The 15,389-nt window shown below is 40.7% G+C and overlaps 1 long non-coding RNA gene across 1 annotated transcript; it reads right to left on the minus strand.

Annotated features, from left to right (window-relative positions):
- Positions 1 to 9,239: 9,239 nt before the first annotated feature.
- On the minus strand, positions 9,240 to 15,386 carry LOC113968044. Its single transcript, XR_003534354.1, has 4 exons — positions 15,276 to 15,386; positions 12,237 to 12,343; positions 10,423 to 10,621; positions 9,240 to 9,720 (listed from the first exon to the last, which is right to left on the minus strand). It is a non-coding gene; the product is annotated as an uncharacterized LOC113968044 (long non-coding RNA).
- Between the last annotated feature and the right edge of the window lie 3 nt (positions 15,387 to 15,389).

Below are 15,389 nucleotides of genomic sequence, written 5' to 3' on the forward strand. Positions count from 1 at the left end.
CGCTATTTTGGGTGGAAAATGGTTTCAGGATTTTTTTTAATAATTCCTGTAGGGCTTAAATTGATTTAGCTCATCTGTGGTCTGGGCTGTAGTGCTATCATCTGCTTTTGCCAGGGCATCACTGAAAAGGCCATGCTATTAATTTCCTACAACCACCAAGCATTTAGAGTGCATAGCTTATTTGAAAAGGTTATTTTAGCTATTTAGGCTTGGATACTGGAAGTGCAGCTCATCCTTTTGCCTTCAAATGTTTTGTTGGACTGTTTCATGGAGTATTATTATTCTCTAACTCCTATGGCTAGAAACTGCATGTGACAGCTCTCATTTTATGATTAAACATGTGGAAAGGGTAAAGTATTTACCTATATACAAGATCTTTGCAATTGTTTGGTTAAATTGAAAAGGCATTGTGGCTTACTGGAATTTCTAAGTCTAAAGAGGCTTTTAATACATAAAGCCTAGTTTTCATGTTATTGAAGGGTTTTAAATGTTATATAAAACATTGCTAAGCAATTATGTCCTAGATACAAACTCTGCTTCAATGAACTACAAAACTCAGTATGTGTCTGGGTTCTGCTGGCTGCAAGGCATTATCTGGGCATGTTTGATGGGGAATTACATGCCCTAGAAAGAAAATTAATAAAGACATCTGCTTTCAACTCTTAAATTTTCTCCCTAGTTTTTTTCTGTGATTAAAAAGCACATTAATATATGCAATCCTAACACCTAAAATTACACAGCCCGGGTTTTTTTGTCATGTCCTGGCCTTCAATAACTCAAGCAACTCATGGGAGAGTTGTGGGAACCTTTGTATTATCTTTCCCTGATGAGCTGGACCACAGTAAATAGGCTGTGTAGAGCTCTGAAAACCCAGCCTGTTTCAAAGGACCCTTTCAGCTGCAAGCCATTATGTCATCCCTTCTCAAGAGCTGCCCAGGCCTGCAGCTCTGTAAAAGCTCAGAGTGTTTGTCCTGGGTGGTTGGACAGAGTCCAGTACTTGGCCATAGCTTGGGATGCAGGGTGAGTGGAACACGCACAGAGCAGCTGCAGGTGAGAACCAGGGGTGTGTGTTGGACTTACTAAAGAATTCCTCTTGGGAGGACTTGTCAGTAACACTGGAAAGGTGACAGGGTGCTATGAAAAAAAGTATTTATATCCCATCCTTTAAGAATCTAAGAAGAGGTTTTTATGCAACCGTTCTTTGTGGAATTACGAGCAAATTCTCACAGGATGTTGTGTTCTCATCTCCTGACTCGGAGCATGTCTCCTGCAGTTGTTTGTTTGAGGACTTGCCACTGGAATGTAAAGTTTGCCTACAAAAAGACCTGTGATGAAAAATTGCTTCCCCAACTTTGTTCACTGTGGCATGGTAAACATGATAAACATCCATCTATGTGTGATACACAAATTCTTTCCTAAATTGCAAAATCTGCAGAGGCAAAATTAAGTGTTTTTGACCCTTAAGTTTCTTTACCCCTTTCTTATCTCTCTTTAAGTAAAACTTGCTTTTTTTGATGAACATATTTTATCATCTTCATTTAACTGGTGAATTCTCTTTTATCTGCTATTGTTACATTGTATTATCCATAATAATTTTAGGGTTCAAAATACTGGCAAAAATTTCTTTTTTCTTTGGGCAAAAGGCATAGTTTATGAGAATGTGTATTTTTAGTATCCCTTTACAATAAAGTTTCTCCAAATTGCTGTATCTATGGATGCAGTGTCCATATTACCCTGTGGAATTTCCAAAGAGAAAGAAGGAGGAGGAAGCTTTTGTACACGGTTTCAGGAGAATGTCAGTGAAAGCTGAATAAACTGAGATTGGATGTCATTGGTAAATGACTGAATTGCTACCATGTGTAAATCCACTTGTGACTATGTTACACCCCACTTCAAACTATTTATTTTGTATCTACTGGAGATTAATCACTGAGTTAATGTTCAGTTACATGTTGATCAAGAGGAAAGCAAGACTACAAATTAGCACCGAGATTAGACGGGGTCAAATGGCATTTTGAATTATTGAGAGGCAGCTGCAACCACTTTCATTGCCTGGGTGGGTAACATTCTGCACTACTGGTGATCTGGAATGCTTTTCTGGTTTACTTTTTTTAAATTATTATTATTATAAATATTATTTCATGGTCTTAAAGCAGGTCTTGAACTTTGATGTATTTAGTGTTGCTTTGAGAGAGGATTGAGGAGCTGTCAGAGTAATTACCGTGCAGGAGCTGCACAGTAATTTTCTGCAAATAGGTTCTTTAACTCGCAACCTGTGAAAATCCTGTTGACAGCAGGGATCCTTGAAAGTATAAATTCCCTTCTGAACACATATTTAATGGTTTGAAGAAACAACAGCACCTCGTGGAGCTTCAGGAAGGCCCTGCCTAATGGAAATAAATGACTGGTGCTGGGAGATGAAGCAGAACAAGGTTGTAGGGCCAGAATTTTTTCCTCCCCTGGCTCCCCTGGATCTCCCACAGTGGACCCTGCAGCCAGTCAGGGTTGTATCCTGTGGGATGGAGCTCAGGAAGAGCTCCTGTTGTTCCAGAGATGGGATGGTGTGGGAACACAAGGTGGAGGAGGAAAGATGACTGAAGGATCCACAGCTAGGGTAGGAATAATATCTCATGGATGGTGGAAACAACAAAGTGGAATTAAGTTCAACTTTTATTGTGCTGCCTCAATTATTAGTAGATGTCATAGACTTGTGTCTAATTAATAAAGGAGTAAAGGGGAAGAGGGTGATGGTAGTTCTGCCATCCTGATGCAGATGGAAGGAAGAAAAAGGTAACTGAGTTCACATATAGAGAATAGTTTGTATCTTCTGGAAGTATTCTATTTGTAAAAGTTTAAAAATTAAAAAAAAATAAAAAGGAGCACAGGTGATTTGGAAGATAAAACTGTTTTGTAACAAGCTAGTAGATGTGGGCAGCTACAAATTGCTCTTGCTGCTGAGGAAAAAATAGATGCCATTCAACTTGGAAAGGATGTAGAAATTGATTTTAAAAGTAATATGTGCAGTAAAGTAATAGTTGTAGGAATCCAATTAAATACTGCCTGTCCTAATAAATCTTTGCTGTCTGTAGTTAGTATTTTGTTTGTCTTTTCTTTTGGAAGTTACGTTTCAAATGCAAAAACAATCCTTCAAGTTGATGTTTTAAAATGGACTTTTGCCTTTTCTTCATGATTTTTTTTTATTATTTTTTGTAACCCTGAAAAACCTGGATCTTGGGTAAAGGAATCTCATTTTTCACATAAGCAGAAGCATTAGTTCTAAGAAAACTCTTTGCTAGAAAGTGGAGCTCTGTTTAAAACAGGGCAAGGAGCAGTCAAGGAGCTGTGTGCCCTGCATGCAGCACTGCCATTATTTGGCAATTTATACAAAATAAAATAGGTAAGAGAATCTGCAGCTGCGTACATCCATAATCATTAGTAGTGATCTCTCTTCAACAGACACAGGAAATATGTTTAAATTATATTACTTAATAAATAAATCTAAAGTAGCAGACTGAGGGTGTTGGGGGGTTTTTTGTGGTTTTGGTTGTTTGGTTTTTTTTTTCTTTTGGGGAAGAAGGTATATATAAAAATGCTCAGTTAGCTTCCCCCCCAGGCTGCAGGAGCATCTGTCCTGTTTGCAATCTTGCACAGAGTTAACAATATTTCCTGCTGCACAGACAAGGCCTGGACACACCGGCTCCTCTGAGCTGTGTGACCTTTCAGCCAGAGGAGCAAAACCTCCCAGATCCTGTATGGTAGTCAGGGACACTGCATGTGTACTGGCACACAGGTTCCAATCTAATGAGAGGACAGGGGAGCCAGCATTCCAGCCTCTGGAGTTGAGCAGAGTTTGCTTTTCATTGCAGAACAAGCAGCATCATTTTCCCAACTGTTGAGCTTTCTGGCAGCAATGTGGTCTCTTGGCTTTTGCACAGGCACAGCTCCTTCTGTTACTCCTCCCGTGGTCACCCCTGTAACTAAACCCTGAGCACCAGCATGTTCCTGCTGCAACATGCTCTGACACATGCCATGGAAGATAACTGGTGCAGAGTCTGAGTAACAGCAGAGAAGAAATGAGCAGAATCACAGCCAAAGGTGATTAGCAGAATCACACCTCAAAAGGTATCTCTGAGCCTCTCCTTAACCAATGGTGGCAGTTCATGGGAACCCAGAGGGAATAGAGAGGGACAGGAAAGCAGCAGGGTGCTATTTACTTAATACAATCCTCAACCAGAATGTGTTAACATGTATCTTAACATCCTTTGTGCAGCCTCCCTCTCTCTGGGATATAAGCAAATAACTTACTACCCCTTTGGTTCCCTTGTAGAGAAGACAGACACAGACTGTGAGAAAAGAGACCACAGACACCTTGCTGACTTGAGTAGTGGGGATTTGCAGGGGTGCAAAGTGTATCTTCACCATTTCTAGTAGAGGTGTTTAAGTATCTCTTATCTGCTTCTCCAACTGCATGCAAGTTGCTATGGGCAATTCTTCTAAACTCAGGAAAATCCTGCCCTGCACTGTGCTGCCACATTCTCGTGAAGTCTGAAGCTGGGATGTCTCCCAGGAGGTTCATTCATGCAGGGCAGCAGCCCCAGGGAGGGCCCCAGGGAGACCCTGCCATGGGGAGCCTCATGCACTGCCCAACTTTAGCAGCATGGTAAGGGTCAGGAGGTACACTGCTGCTCGTGGAAATACAGCTCTGACAGATAAGAAAAGCGTAGAGGTTCCCCTCTCCCGCAAGTAGCACATTTGCTCATGCTTTCTCCAGGATCTTTCACCTGCTTCTTTCAGTGCTGGTCTTGTACTTCTCTTGTGAGCTTCAGCAATTTTCTGGGGGTTTAGCTTCCAGCAGCACCCTGGCCTTTCACTTAAAAGGACATCTAATGCTGTGTTGCAAATAAATGCATGAAAAAAGACCTAAAAGCTGATGCTCAAGTCCTTTAGGTGTGAAATGCTGCAGCTCTGTGTTTTTGCACTATCATATTTCTCAGATCTGAATTTTATCTAATTCAAGGGGTAAAAGATGATGTTATGATTTCTAGTTGTTATCTGGGAAGCCTACTTGCATTATCCTGAAAACTTAGAGCAGCTTTCAGTAGTATATCCTGCAGCTTCCAAGGAATCATTTGTATTTCCCAGTTTGCTTTCGCACAGCTGCTGAAAAAGCAGAATTGCAACTGCAGTGTTGTCAGCTACAGTCCTGACAGGGCTGTTATCACCCATCCAGCTTTCCCTGGATAATTGGGAATTCAATGCAGCTCTTGCTGAAGAAAGAGAGAGAGTTTTTTGAGTTGCACTGAGGTTTCATGAATGCTTCAGAAAACCACAGCTAAAAGCATCCAGTGTGCTTGTACTGAAGCAAAGACAAGCAGGTTTCGTTCTTTCTTTTCAGGTCAGTGATCCCCAGAATAATATGTATGGTTGAACACACAGCCTCAATTCCAGAAGGATGATACTGCAGTTTAAATGTTTAACACTACAGCACTACAAATTCTAGCCTCCACATAGGGCTGTTGTTACCCAATTAAAAAAGCCCAGCAGCAGCAAGTTAACACAGCAGTGTTTATTAATAAGTAAATTCAGTCCCTCCTACGAACACAAAACTGATCAGTGCTTCCAAAAAAAAAGAGAAATGTTTGAATCTATGTAATATTTCATATCTGAATCCATTGTCTACCCATAGAGAGGGGGGCAAGTAAATGATGCCTGGTGAATAGATTCTTCATGATCTGTGCCAGCTGCCTCCTGCTCTACAACATCACTCCCTTCTGACACACTAATCCTGTCAAACTCTGAATGTGGTGGGACTCAGTTTGGTGGGCAACTCCAAATCTGCCTCAATCTTATTAGCCTGAATTTGGGAAATTAGTAAAAGTCTTTGGAGGAAATTTATACCTGTTATTAAATCAGGGAAATTGGATACTTTTTTCCCTGTGATTTTTAATATGAGGCTTGCAGCATTGCAAGCTGACTGCTCCCTCTGACAGTTTCATTATGCTGTCAGGGTTTCTCAAATCAAAACCTGATGGGGAGAGGAAAGTAGTATTTCATAATATCTATCTTTTTTTTCTTCTATTCTTGACCCAGAGTACAATAGCTGACTGGCAGAGGGGTGCTGCACCACCAGCTGCAGTTGCATGTTGTTTCCTGGAACACTGGAATCAGCCTGTCCCTTTGAGCATTTCTAGAAAGCTGAGTCTGGAACCTCCTGAACTCTGTGACTTTCAGGAGTATCTGTGATTGAGCTGTATGTGTACAAAGTGTCTGGAGATTCTTTATGATAATCCCCAAAGAATGAATCTTGTGCTATTTCTGAAATAATAATTCCAAATATACTGAGTTCTTGCACTCAGGTTATCAAATTAGAAAAAAAACTCAAAATCCTGAACCTGTGGCAACAATAAGACTTGGCAGACTTGCTAGGTTAGACACAGATCTCTGATCCCAGTCTGGTGTAGGGCTCTTTCTTCAGGGAAGGCACAAAGTATAGTGGTAAGGAAACACAATTCCCACTGATTTAAAGACATTTCATCAATTTTCATTTTTCTCCACAATAACTAATTCACTCACATTAAATGGGACTCTTTCCATTACCTCCAAGAACAACAAACAATTCAGTCTGTAATAAAAGCTGACCTAAACCCGCACTTTTACATAACACTGCAAAAGATGTTCTGTGGGAACAGGCTTGAACCAGAATAAATGCAATATTTGCTCTATGCCTTGCATGCAGAGTCTGCAAGTTGATTCATTACTATAATAAAAAGATATGCTGTCATTTCTTAGAATGCTCATGGTAGGGCACTCAGGACAAAAATTAAATGTGCCAGCAGGAGTTTAACCAATTTGTCCATTTTAATTCATTTTCTTAGGTATATTTCACATTCATAACCAATTTGAAAAATATTGACAGGCTGACAGTGAATTAAAAAGTATGTTGCACTGCCATTATTCCTTTACATGGGGCAATTAGATGCTGATTTCACACTGATTTAACATTGCTCTTCTAGGCAATGTTAAATGCTGCTCTCGTCACTGACAGTTCTGCCTTTCCTCTGGGTATCCAAAGCCAGCGTCTGAACTAATCAGGAATGGCTGCACATTGAACAGTCTGGGCATTCTGGAACAAAGTAGGCATATTCCAACTCAGAACTAAACAAATAGGGAATGTGTTAACAGCATCATATAGAGTTAGAGGTCCACACATACTGATTTATAGAAGATGAAATAAAATGCCTGGTTTTCTAGACCAACTTTTCATCTAATATTTCAAGTTCTCAGTATAGGCAGCATATTGATACTGCTACCAACAGTTACCAGTAACTTCATGGAGCAGTATAACTTCAAATAAGATGGAATACCAAAGGGAATTTTGTGTGCTTGAGTAAAAGATTTTTCTGATGGGCGTTTTCCATTGCACACTGTGGAAATCTGTGCTTGAAATGAAGAGGAGACATTGCATGGATGTGTAGCTCCCACTTTAGTGCTGGAATAATTAATGCAGATTATATTTTTTATATATGTCTGTGTGTGACATAAGCTGTTTGGGAGGGTTGGAGGTAGGGTGAGTTTTTGGGGTTTTATTATTTTTAATGAACAACTTGTATAACTTCTACCTCTGCACCTGGGTGATTTTTAAATTGGTCTTTTTCCCTTCTGTTTTTTTTAATGAAACACTAACAAATAGTGGACTGTCCCAGAACACAATCCCACAGTAATCATCTGCAACAGAAGAAATTCCATACTCTCTTCTTATTGATTCACCTCATTTTGCAGCTGTGGACTCGGCTTTCCCAGGTAATTTGCTGGAGGTCACCTTTGTGGGCTCTCAGTAAGGGCAATTAATCTTACTTTGTCAGTGGAATTACTTGCTCTGTTACAGAGAATTCAGTAAAGGAATAGGAATCTAAGCTTGGATATTCTGACTGCCAATGTTTAATTCTACCAGCTGTCCCCTCGTATAGCTTTCTTATTTTCAAGTACTTGGGGGGTTTCAGCTATTTTCTCCAAGCCTGTAAGAAGACCTGATGTATGTCTAAGAGAACTTACTATTGGAATAAAGCCCAGGAGTGCAACGTAGGAATTGGGGGAGTGATGGTTGTAAGCAATGTTATTGCTTTACTCTCACAAAGAGCCCTAACCTTGTGTAAAATGAAATTTAGCCTGAATTTTCCACAGTCTCTTTAGTTTCAATGTCAAAAAGAGTGCCTTTAGTGTATATCTGTTTCTCTATAGCACTGCTGGGCACTTTCTCAAGTTCTCCAGAGCTGTTAACCTTAAAATAATTTTCTTCTAAGCGTCATTTCCTCTTCACACCTGCTACAAGCCGGTTCACAGCTCAGAGCACTGCCTGTTCACTAGTCCATTGGAGCTCACTGTGCTGAGGTGAGAGATGCCCTCATTGGCATTGCTTGTAAACTCTTCCTTTCACTCTCAGCAGTCTCCTCACCCAGCTCATTTCTTCTCAAAGCTTCAGCTGCAGCAGGCGGAGGAAGCAGCCCTGACATGGAGCAACCCTCGCCCTGCAGCACATGGGCCATTCTTTGCTCTTCTCTGTGAAAGGGTCAAGAGTGAACAGAAATGTGATGTCAGCATTAGAAAGGGCCCTTGTCTCGTGGGAGCAGTGCTGTGTACATCCCACCTGCTGTATTTGCTGCACTTATAATTCTGTGGGGTTTATCCACTTCACATTCACATTGCTGCAAGTATCTCATGAGAGACACCTTTAACCCCTGGGTGGCCTCTGACACTTCTGTTGGGGTTGCCCGTTGTAGCAGGAATTCCTCAATCCCTTGGAAGTTTGTCTATAGCACAGAAACCAAATACATTTCATTTTTCTGAAGAGCCACCAATGATACTTAATTAGGGCAGCTTTTGCTGGGAAGCAGCCGGGCAGGAAAACCTGTCCAATGGTCTTGGTTTAGGCTAATTCCAGTTTGCAGAGACAAAAAGGTCAGTCTCAAAGGTGAGGGAAAAATGAACATCATGAGACTTTATTTTTAATCTGAACAGACCTGTGAGGGCTCTAAGAATTGGATGCTTTTTTGGTTATCAGGTATGTAAGGATAAATTCTTGTAGACCCTCACAAATTTCATCTTCCTATGAAGCACTGTCATCTTCATTCTGAGGTTTTTTTTTGTTTGGGCAGTCCTTTCAGAACTCTCAGCTCTTTCCCTTCCCACTGTCTGCTTCTTCCAGGCAGTAATCTAGAGACTGGTAAAAAACAGATGTCTGGTAAGGTCATAATCTTTCTCCCTGCAGCGCCTGTGCCTCTTGTGTATGACTTGGTTGCAGCCACCTGAAATCTCAAAGAGAAAAACTAGTTCCCCTGGATGACAGACATTATCTGTTTTCCACATGAACTGAAGTCTTTGCTCACCTCTGAGACAAGCAGATTTTTAGATCAAGAAAATAATTACAGGCAGGTTTTCTTCTGTGCTTGCCTAGAAGGATAAGGAAGTTAAGAAGGACAATTACAAGGAAGGGTTTTTTTGTCCCACAGATGTTACTTTGCTGTCAGTCCCTTCTGGGTACAGTGCATGCCATCTTGTGGACAAGTCACATTATGTCTGAGTCCTTGAGACAAATATTTAAAGACCATGATATTTTTCTGTGTTAGTTATTTGCACCTCAATGCAAACAATGTTTCTTCTTGGGTGCTTATTTTTCAGCTGAAGTTACTTGAGTTTGCTTGGTTATGAATCACTTGTTACCAGCTGTAAAACAAAACAATGTAAAATTCTTTGCACTTTTCTTCTTAATTAAGTTTAAATCAATGTTCTTCTGGGAACAAATCAATCCTGAGAAACATCTGTCACTGCAGCATAATTGCTACATGCCCACAAAGAGAGGAAAATAATTTTAGAAATTCTCCTGCTTCAAGAATGAAAGCAAAAATATTCTGCTTATTACAGACATCAGCAACTGGTACAAATATTTTTATTTGAAATTAAGACATCTATACTCTTTATTGACCTATACTAGTTTGATTCTTTCTTGGTAGAATGCAAGTGACAACTCTTTAGACATTCTTTAGTGACTGAAAAGTCCTTTACAAATGCAATAAGGATTCATTTTACAAGGAAGGCTCTAAAATCCCAAATATTTGCCAAATATTATGCTTGCTGAATGAGATAATTTCCCTTTTGTAAAAGTCCTTTAGAGATAGCCCAATGCCTGTTCTTCCAAAATTTAAAATAAAGCAATCTTATGGTAAATGTTTCCAAGAATAAGGACATAAAAAGTAAAACAAATGATGAAGTTTTTGCTTGAAAATACAATTCTAACATGAAAAAGTTTCAAATAAGCTGATCTGACCTAAAGCCTAATTTGAACTCGATATTCTGTTAAAAAGGAGACTAATTTAAATTTGATTTAATTAATACAATTTAATAAACAAATAAAGTATTGTCACTTACATGCTGATTAAAGAAACATTAAGGTTCACTGTGCCTATAGCTCTGTCTGGCCTGCAGCTTTGGGGTAGATGTTCCTAATTGCTCACGTGGAGATACTGGAAAGGTGGCTGATTACCCATCTTTCCCACCATCCAGGTACAACACATTTAGTACCACAGGGATAGAAACAGCAACAGATTTGTCAGGCAGCTCTGATGACCTGAAAGCTCCCAAGGAAAGGGCAAAGCAGCTGGGTCAGATACACAAATGTGGGTAACAAAAGCTGAGAACTCATGACTTACTAAACAAACACCTGGGGCTAGACCCACGTGTTGCAATATTTGAAGATACTAAAATAGCCAACTCTAATGACAATTAATGAGGTTGTGCACAGTGTGATAATCATAAGGAACAGTGTTTGCTGACCAATGCTGAAAAGTTATTTACAAGCTGGACTAAACTGAGCCATGAATTTGCAGAGAAGCAGTTTATTTTTAGTTACTGTAGACTCTGTTGTGGTTGTGTCACAGAACACATGATTTTGCTGCAGGGCAAATTCAGGAGGAGCTGTGCATACAATCAAGACTTGCAGAATCTCTGCATACAGCAGATGAGCCAGCTCTCACAATCCCACCCGGGGGTTTCTAGTTCTCTTATCTTTACTACTGATCTTTGTAAGCATATTCAATTTTTTATTGCTTGCTTTGCTTATCACAAAGGATTAGTCTGAAAAGACAACAGTTTCATTTCAACTAAGGAGGGCCCTAAACATTTGGCATCCAGTTCAACAGGCCACTCAAGGCTGCAAGCACATTTGGAGAAGTGCTTTCTTAATGTGTAGCAATGGATGACGATATTGCATTTCACCATGATTAGTCATCCTTTTGGTAAATGGGTATTAATCCTCACATTGCTGTTGCTGTTTTAGCTCTGTAGCTATGACACCAGTGCTGATTTGGTCCCCAGATGACAAGCTTCCTGGCTGACTGCTTCCTACAGACAACCAGTATCAAGTGACAAGATATGGTATGTAATGTCTGAGTTTCTGGAACAGGAACTGGCCCCCTCTGAGCCGAAAATGTTGACATTTAATTTGTATGTGGACTTGAGAGATTCACTGGAATGTCTTCAATGAAGGCAGTCCTGCCAGAGGCAGGGAATTGAAATGCTAAACACCACGGCAAAGCTATTCTTAAATCATGATCTAAGTTAAAAAAACTAGAGATTATAAAGCAATACAGAATTCAATATCAATAACTTTGCAATTGCCATAACTGCTGCAAACATTACTACTGCTAAGTTCAAATATTTGTTGCATAAAGTGAGAGGAGCACAAGACAATAAATGCTTATTGGCATCCGGCTTTGCATATAATGTGTGTGAGTGATGCCAGAAATAGACTTTCAGAGAAGTGGATATTAGAGGCCCAAAGGAAAGCCTCATCAGATAACTATGAATTTTTAGTAATATGGTCTTAATCTCTGCACATATTTCTTATTTCTCGCTTATATCCCAACTAGGTTGCAATAATTCTGGTGCCCAGATGACAGCTGTGTGAAAATTGTATCAGAATTATGCACAAGAAACTACTGCATCGTTGCTTACTCGGTTTAGACCCACAGAATTGGATCAAAGCAGTTAATTAAAACACGTCTTGTGCTGCCTTAAGCAAAATAGCAGGAAGTTTGAACGTCAGATTTAGATCAGTGATTTCAGTGGTCAGATACAAGAAGAGCTGGCAAGGCTGATTTACAGCCAAGACTATACCACAGCTTGGCCCAGCAGCAGATCTGGCATTATTCTGCAGAAAGGGCAACAATATGGGATTTTTGCACCTCTTCATTCAGCAATGGCATCAGAGCAGTGGAAATCATGCTTCAGTTCTGTCTAGAGGAAAAATAATCTGGCAGCTTTATTTTTAAAATCACATCCTTCCTGTACCCTGTCAAGGGAGTAGGAAGATGAATTCGAAGGGTAAATGGTTGGAGAATCATAATTTTTCCTCTCTGTTTTCTCATGTCATTAATAGATAATCCATCAAATAATGGATGACTTAATCAGGACAGATCTGCTGTTTTTTAAATGTGAAGCTTTTCTATCATTTCTTTTTGGTTGTTCATGCTAGGAGAACCATTACTGGCAGTGAATGGTTATTCTCCTTGTAATTCTTTACATGAAGTGCCAAATGTTTGGGGAAAGAGAAATCTATCATTACTTCTTTTGACACCACACTGCTGTCTCTCTCTCTAGGGGCGATGATATGATTTACATGCTTAAATATTTTGCTGTAGTGTGAAACAGTGCTTTACAGTCTGGCAGCTGTTATTAGCTGTTATGATGATCAAATAACACTACGGGAGCTGGTAATTAAGAAGGAAGTAATACTAGAAGGACAGTAAAGCACTAATATTTAGGTTTGGATTAATTTAGCAATTCTGTCAACCAATTGCAACCCTGGGGGATCATTTGCAGTTTTAGACTGCATATGCTACTTCTGCTTCACATGGTAAATCCATTAATACTCCTGTCTTCCACAAGCATATTACCCCACCTACCAACCTGCAAATGAAAAAAAGAGGTCTCTTTTTCCTTAGTGATCATGCTAAGCAAGGCTCGTACAGTGAGGAGGGTGCACGCTTGGGGTGGGAGATGTTTAATATCAGGAGGAGCTGTTGTGATACCTTAAACTAAGATCTGGCCTGCCTGGGAAGGGGACAGTCTGTGATCCTGCTCTGTGGAGGCAGGGAAGGACAGACATCCTGTGTATCTGCCTGGCACATGGACAACCTCTAGGGGAAGGAGTTCCCTACCCGCCAAGGCAGTAAATGGGCAGCTGCAGCTCAACAGAGAGAACAGCAGCAGCCAGGAAACCTCAGCCTCACCAGAGAGCACAAGTGTCTGAGTGGCTGGTGGGGTGAAGACACTGGAAGAAAATGGGAACTGAGAAAGAAGAGGATTTTATGCAAGATAACGTGTCTGGGAGCTGACTTGAAGTCATCATTTCTCTATTGTGAGGGGGTTTTTTATTGTTTTTTTTCCCTACCAGTTCCATATTAGTGTGGAGCAATAGCATAAGCCATGATACTGTCAATCACGGGGCACTTGTCTTCACAAAGTAGTTTCTGAAAGGGAGGGTGTATTTGTAGTCTCTCTAACCTCTCTCTCTTTTTTTGCCCCCTGTCCCCTCTGTCACACACAGAATTTATTTGGGGATAATTTCAGTTGAAGATGTTAGCTCCCAAATGAACATTGCAAAGCCTCTGTCACAGTTTGTTTTTTTTGTAAGCCAAGTGTTTGGGAACCAGGGTTCAAGGTAACCCACTTCCTGGTAGTTTTGACCCCAGGCTCTGCTCTTGTTCACACAATCAAACTGCACCATACTTTCCCATGAATTTGGCACCTCTTAACGTCAGACTGTTTGACAACTGCACGTCAGTATATTTATTAATATTGAACAGAACTAGTGCTCACCCAGGCAGAAACAATACAGCAGTGTTACCTAGGCCTGCGTCCACAAGCTGTTAATGATTGGGTTATTAGCTCTGAAGCATTTTGTGATCAGGAGTTTTGCAGTAATAGTACATGAGAGGAAGTATATTATGGCTGTGCTTATTTTTAATTATTGCAGATGCTTTTATGTGCACTCACTTAAAAGTAGCCTAGAGAACAAAACTGTACTGTCTGACAGTACAACCAAAGTGCTGAAGCTACTATAGAGTGGGTCTGGAAGAAAAATAAGGTGACATTAAGGTTTACTTATTTTACACACTAAGGCCATATTACAGTATGTAAAATATGACTAACAGGCTGTCAAATGTACATCAACTTCTGAACTTCATTTAGCTTCTTTGGTGGAAAATTACTGCTTTGGGAACAAAAGCTAATAAATCCAGCATTCATTTTTGGGGCTAAACTGACATCTGCTGGTGTTCTGTAATACAATATGTGCAATTAGCGTGATGACCAAACACACACTGTATTCTGTGTACATTGCCCTTTCCATGGTGCTGTTGGCAGCCCCGGTGATGACTCAGGAGAGCGCAGAGAGGTGTAACAGTGGATGGAGCAGGTGGGGCTGCCCAGCACATCCTGCCACGGGACTGGTGATGCAGCAGAGCTGCACATGGTCACCTCATACTGCACTCACACTTCGAGCTTCTGAAATTGCCACATGGCCTTTTTTTTCTTATGATTTTTTAAAAAACGAGTAATGTTTATAATCTTCAGGTACACAGCTCACGGGGGCAGGGGGAGAGGTAAAAAAGATGTAGCAATTTCTAACCAGGTTTCCTCATTCATGCCTTGAGCTGGCACTGGCCGTGTCCCCACCCAGTCACCTGCTCTGGTGCAGGAAGAGAACTGCCCTGGGTTCCACTGCATGGGCAGCAGCTCTGGGGGAGCTGTGCTGCTTTGCTGGGGGAGAACCCTGCCTACCCTAGGCAGGCTGGCAGGCTGCAGCTCTATTCCAGCAGAGTCTGAAATCCGGCAGAAAATAACCTCCCTTGCGTTGGAGATCAGAGGGGCTGGAAGCAGCTGGGCTTAATTTCTGATTATTATCAATTTGGTATTGTAAGTCTGGTTGTGTTTAATAAGAATATTCACAATCACAGACTCACAAATAGTGCTGTTTTACTGAAGAAACAGCCCTACCCTTTGCCCCAGACACCATGCAGTGTTTAAGCCTCACTCAAGTGAGGTGTAAGATAAGCAAGTGACTCAACTCAACCCCATCAATTCTCCACAGCAAACCTACCAATTTTCCACAAGCTTGCCACTGAAAATTGGGAATAAAACTCCTTAACAACAATGTAGTATTAAGAAGCAGGCATTACTTTATTACAGCTGTCAATGTACAGAGGGAAACTCTGCCTAACCTGCATTGTTGGCTCAAGATAGCACACGTACTTATTAGCCAGGATATACATATTCATTAGAAAAGTGTTACAATTTGTTACTTTGGGCGGCCACAGAGCCCCTGAAGTGGATTG

Source organism: Neopelma chrysocephalum, unplaced genomic scaffold (assembly GCF_003984885.1).
Source record: "Neopelma chrysocephalum unplaced genomic scaffold, ASM398488v2 Primary Assembly neopelma1_65c, whole genome shotgun sequence".
Lineage (NCBI taxonomy): Eukaryota > Metazoa > Chordata > Aves > Passeriformes > Pipridae > Neopelma > Neopelma chrysocephalum.